This window comes from Ostrinia nubilalis, chromosome 12 (assembly GCF_963855985.1).
Source record: "Ostrinia nubilalis chromosome 12, ilOstNubi1.1, whole genome shotgun sequence".
NCBI classification, from domain to species: domain Eukaryota; kingdom Metazoa; phylum Arthropoda; class Insecta; order Lepidoptera; family Crambidae; genus Ostrinia; species Ostrinia nubilalis.
In genome coordinates, this window is record NC_087099.1 from 15158501 (window position 1) to 15164793 (window position 6293).

Below are 6293 nucleotides of genomic sequence, written 5' to 3' on the forward strand. Positions count from 1 at the left end.
GTTATAAACATAAAGATGTTATTTTATATAAACTATGTACCCATCTCCAGATATACTTAGTTTTTTGTAAAAATCACATGCGTCACTGTTCTATGGACAATTTGAGGATATAATTATGTGATAATCCGTCGTTGTTCTGCGAATTTTTTTTATCAAATAATTATGACGTATGTCATTTTAGTCATTATTCTAAGGAACTTCTGCCATGAGTACCCGTCGGATGTTGAAGAAAGTTGGAGGAAATAAATAAAAAACATTGTTTATTAGGTTTCATTATTAATTAATTTATAAATAAAGACAATAGGTATCAAAGAAAATTAACAAAAATCAGGGATAGATAAACCACATCCATATACTGCGGTAGGTTATGCAGAAGATCGAAGAGTATAACTTGCCACTATGCTTGGAGTTCGTGGACTATTCGTGGATATACGATTCGATCGAGATTTGGGCAGTGCTGCAATCTCTCCCTGCACCGCGGCCGTATCGATTCTCGTTACATCGAGGTACTGAAGTACTTCTACATGAACGCACCAATTCGGCCCGAATACAGGAGCAGAGCACGAGCGCGATTCTACTACAGCGAGGCTTAAGGCTGGGAGATGTTATACCTATTTCCAAAACTGTTCACCTGTCCAACTCCTGGAATGAAAGGATTTGGCATAAATATCAACGACGAGTACAACACTCACCTTAGGTATGCCGACGATAATATTATGGTCATGGCAGAATATTTGGAAGACCTCGACACAATAATTATTAAAGACCTTAATCGAGTATCCCAACAGGGCCTTTGGATGAACATGGAAAAAATGAGCTTATGTCGAATGTCCATGTTGCACCCTACCCAACTTCGGTTGGGATCTCAATTCTTGAGATTGTTGTTGTTGTTACCTTGGACAAAAGATTTAACTAGGTAGGTCCAACTTCGAGAAAGAGGTCAATCGACGAATCTATCTCGACTGGGCAGTATCCGGAAAACTAGACATCTTTTCGTCCAAAATCCTAAAGTGCCTAAAGACGAGAGTCTACCATCAGTGTGTGTTACCATATTATAGGTCCAAAACGTTGGCTCTCAAAGAAGCTCAAAGTTGCACGGCGTGTTATGCTCCGTGTTTCTTTACGAGATCAAATCATAAATGAGGGAGGTCCGTAAACAAACTAAAAGTCGATGACATATCCCGACAGATTAGCATGCTGAGTGACAATAGGCAGGACACATAGTACGCAAAACTTACGGCCAATGGGGCACCAAGGTTCTGGAGTAGGCTGTATACCGAAAAACGAAGCGTGCGACATCCACCCACAAACCAAGGCGGATCGATGATCTCATAAAGGTAGCAGGAAGGCACTGGATGCAGAAACTATCACCTATAAGATCTTACATTTTTTGAATAATGTTGGGATCTGCTTAAAAGGGTAAAGGGGGCATTGATTAAACGGTGTAAGTGCTACTTAGAAATGAAAAAAATAAATATGTATAAAATTTAACTTGGACGAAAAGCTTTCTAAGCATACCTATACTTACAGGGTGACGTGTAATAAGTGAACATCCTTGTAAGGGATAACAGGTCATGTGTAACCAATTTATTTATGTAGGTATATGCCTAGGCAAAAGTCAAGCATTTCTCAGTTCAATCGGGACATCCTAACATGGTGTTCCGATAAAAATTGAGCGGGCGCCCGGCCCTTTTATCACACTTTTTTCTTTTATTTTATTACTTTTATGTTTTACTGTGTGTTTAAAAAGTCTTTTATTATTTTTATTATTTATAGTTTGGGCTTTTTCTACCTTAGCTTAAAAGCTGGAAAATTTAAAATCAGCTACGGGATATTAATTATAATTATTTTGATTTTTTGTATGGAAAAATTACATTGTGTTTTGCGTAGCCAAATACTTATCTAATTTGATTGCAAATGACATGCACTATAATCCTTTACAAGGATGTTCACTCATTACAAGATGTCATCCTGTATATTACGCAAAAAAAAAATATTTTTAACACAATGTTTATTTTGAGTAACAAATCGTCAAAAAGAAACACATTAAAATCAAATTATTGTAGTCTCAATTTTTTATTTTATGTTTTAAGCAATTTAAAATCGAACAAAGACGCAATTGGAGTACCTACCCGTCCCTAGTACAAAGTCGGTTGTGTATATCCGACGTCAAAATTACCAAACTTTACCGAAGTATAACGATGGTTCTTATCAAACGTCAAAGAAAAGTCCTTAGAAAAATGTAAGTTCAGTACATCTGCCACCAAAAACAATTATTTTGTACCAAACATTCTTAATGTTTGTACGCGCCAGCACTAAAACCTCATACAATTCAAACTCATGTCACACTATTCTATCACTCACTCTGACAGTCCTTTCCCTATCCTCTCCCTCCCACCTTCAGTCTCGCTCTCGCATTGCAACGCGCCGCTTCGCCTACCTATCTGGGCGTTAATACGAAATAAGTATCCAAAATAAACCCAAATCGCGCGCTAAACTCAACTCAATAAAAATTCAAGTGTTTGTGAAGAAAGTGAAAGAAGAACCAAGCTTGGACCGTCCTGCGGAGTCTGCTCAATCGAAGGTATCCCATCCCATTCCTATCCCAAATCTCCTACAATGTTTATACTCATCAAACAACCTACAAATATCATAAAATAAAAACAAAATGACACTGTTTCTTTTATTTTCGAACTTCCTAGTACAACGACGAGTGTGTAACTGTGTACGTACGTCACAGTTTTTATTTCTCTGACTTCCCTAGTAAAGAGATGGTTATGACTTTCAGTCATCAAAACGATAAAGTGTCCAAACTTATAGATATAAAGACGAAATTCTAAATAAAAAAAAAACGTTTCAGTCAATGCTTACCTGAAGTGGTACTCTAGTATTTTTGATCAGTTAATATTGTAACATCACTTTGAGTGAGGTCCTCGTTAGGAATAATATTCCCATTATTTTAATTTTTTACTAAATTTAGTATTTATTTAACTTTTTTGAAAACATTTTAACTTAACACTAATACGGAAAATGAAATTCTACATCACATTAAATATCAATACGAATACAAAATGTATAAGCTATTCCAACAAACGATGTGCAGTCTTCCGAAGTACAATGACGCTTGCACAAACACGTCTTTGTACTGCGTTAGAATAATCACATCCGTCGGTGTTCGATTCTGTATCTTCGATATTATTACGAATTTTGAAAAATAAAAAATAAATGTTTATAAAGGAGCTATTTTAGAGTAGTTTGATGCAAAAAAACAGATATTGAGGGTTGCGACACAAGTTGCGATCATACGACGTTGTTCGACGCGACGCCGACGATTTAATGAAGAATTTTCACTAATTTTGTTTTTTAGCTTTCTGTATTCTCTGTTAAAAATAAAAAATATACGTGAAAGAATTATTTTGATACGTCAATTAGTTTCCAAGATATTGAATTTTAAAGGTGCGGGCGGCGCACAGTGTTGCCGGTTCATAGTAAGTAACGAACAAAATTATTTTCGATCTGAACTTACTACCTTTTGTCAGATTTGTATAAAATATAACTATATCTAATAGAAAAACACATTTTTTAATTTTGAAATCGGTACATATTTTAGTACAAACTTGGAACAAAAATGAATGCAAAGTATCATCTAACTTCAGCTTAATGATTAGGGTTTGTGGCTTTCCATAGCTCGACAGGCTTATATCATCCAAATTTATTTCTTGGTGCACCTTTGTAATGACGTTAAGTATGTTACCATGTGTAACTGACCGCTTGTTTACAGGAACTTGATCCAATTCTCAAACAGTGCCTCGGAAAAATTCTTAGTTTCGAGAATTGCAAAAAACAGCGCCGGTAGTATGTCGTAGCAAAATTTGTTTTTACGACATGAAAATATAATATCTGAGGATAATTTCTATCAATATTTCGTTACGGAAAGTAATGGAAAGTACTATGTACTTTCAGCCTTGTGTTTTTACAAGCCTTGTGTTTTACAAATTGGTAAGTAGGTACGTAAGGCGAACTTAGTGCCATAAGGCATTCTCTTCCAGTTACAGCTTCGGACTTCACTGATTAATATCCTGGCAATATAATACACTATCCTCTATACAATTAGAATTAGGCCTACCTAATGAGGGCTATCGTTTTTATACTTAACAGTTGGCACCCCTGGCGATTGACAGGACCTTACTCTACAGTGGCGCCATCTTGATGAGTGCAAATGCAATATAGGTGTACCAGAATCTCATGGCAAATGGGGAAAATAAACTTTGTTGAGTGCAATACTGGGGAAATTGGATTAAACGATCTTGATACTGTTAAATTTTTATTTATGACTAATATTAATGAACATGAAGTACGAATGCCTACCTATACATTTTAGGTATGTGTATGAAGAAGGTTGTTATACATCGGGTTTTTAACATAGGAACATGTCTTGAAAAATAAGTAAACCGTATAATTACTGTAAATAATTTTATTAAGTATCATCATACTTATAATTTATCACTTCATTCAGAACTAGAAAACGATTCTAAGAACTCCACTTGCATTTCTTGTTCTTCAAATAGATGATCAAGTTAAAGAGGTATTAATATAATATAAATCGCTTTTTCAGCATTTCAATTAGGTACTCAGTTGCTTGATGAAATCTTTTTCAATTTTCTTTACATGGTCATAACATTTTCACCATTCTTCTGCATCAATGCATGAAATACACCTGAAAACCGATAAAGCAGCTATTAGGTAAGAATAATATACAAATAAACATAACCCTCCTTCTGATGCAATTAGGTAATAAACTAAAGTAGGTAAGTATCAAAACATTTCACTCCAACTTACTGTCAACTCAACGACGCGCTTTAAAATCAAAGATTGAGTTTGAATTATGCCTTATTTTACAATACACTTTGAAAACAATATGACTTGCTTGAGTTTTTTCGTCTTTTTCACAAAAATAATAAATAGGCATGAAGAGATTACAAAATTTCTGCAGCGGCTGACAGATCTCTTGATTTACTTTGACAGGTGACAATAAAGCCATAGACAATGGCCATATGAAAAACACACTTTTCCAATATTTTTGTTTGCCATGAGATTCTGGTACACCTATAGTCCTCCTATCACTTTAGCGCTCACCAGTTGGTGCCACTGCACTGTCTTCGCTACTAGCAAGTGACAGGACCTTACTCTACAGTGGCGCTAACTGGTGAGCGCTAAAACGATATCCCTCATTGCCATAAGTTGGTTTTGTGTGATTAATCCACTTATCTAACCTGTATTGCATTTGGAAAAATTTGGTTAGTTAATTAGTAATAAAATATCATAATGTTTTTTCAGAATTTAAAGTTTACTGACTTGTGTATCTTTTTATTATAAGCGATGCATATTATGATAACGGACTGAAGACGTCGTCTCACACTAGGGATAGACAGACGATAAACGAACAGATAAAATTATAAAAATCATTGTTATTGTCACACTAGCGGCCGCCCGCGACTTCGTACGCGTGGATCCCGTTTTCCCCCCTTCATCTATCTTACGCGGTTTAGCTTTTTTCATACAAATGTTTTTTCCCGCTAACTCCCGTTCCCGTGGGAGTTTTGCAATATCCTGTTGTAAATAAGCTTTAAGTTTACTAAGGTACCTGCATGCCAAATTTCAAGCGTCTAACTTAAGCGGTTTAGATTTTTCATACAAAAGGATTTTTCCGATAATTCCCGCCCCGTGGGAATTCCTAAGTATACTATAAACCTGCCCAGGAGTATGAAGAATAATTGAACTAAGTTTCGTTAAAATCCGTCTAGTAGTTTTTGTTTCTATAAGGAACATACAGACAGCAGACAGACAGACAGACAAAAATTTTACTGATTGCATTTTTGTCATCAGTACCTATCGATCACTAATCACCCCCTGATAGTTATTTTGAAAATATATTTCATGTACAGAATAATTGACCTCGCTACAAATTTATTATAAGTATAAATAATATGTATAGGTAGGTACATATTGCTATTTGTTTGTCTGTCATGACTATTTAAAATTGCGATTACGAAATTACTTACTTTTGATCATTAATAAAATTTAAGATCACTAATCGATGACACAGATTAGGTACAGTCCTACAATGTAAGTTCTAGTTTTGCAAATTATTTTTACTAATTCAAAGAATCGATTCATAGCACGTCACTAAAATTTTATAAAAACAAATGAGGGTAAACTACACTTTTATTCAACTTGTCTAATGTCAAATCGGTCTTTCAACTCAACCAACGGGGGTTAGTGGACGCGTGCGT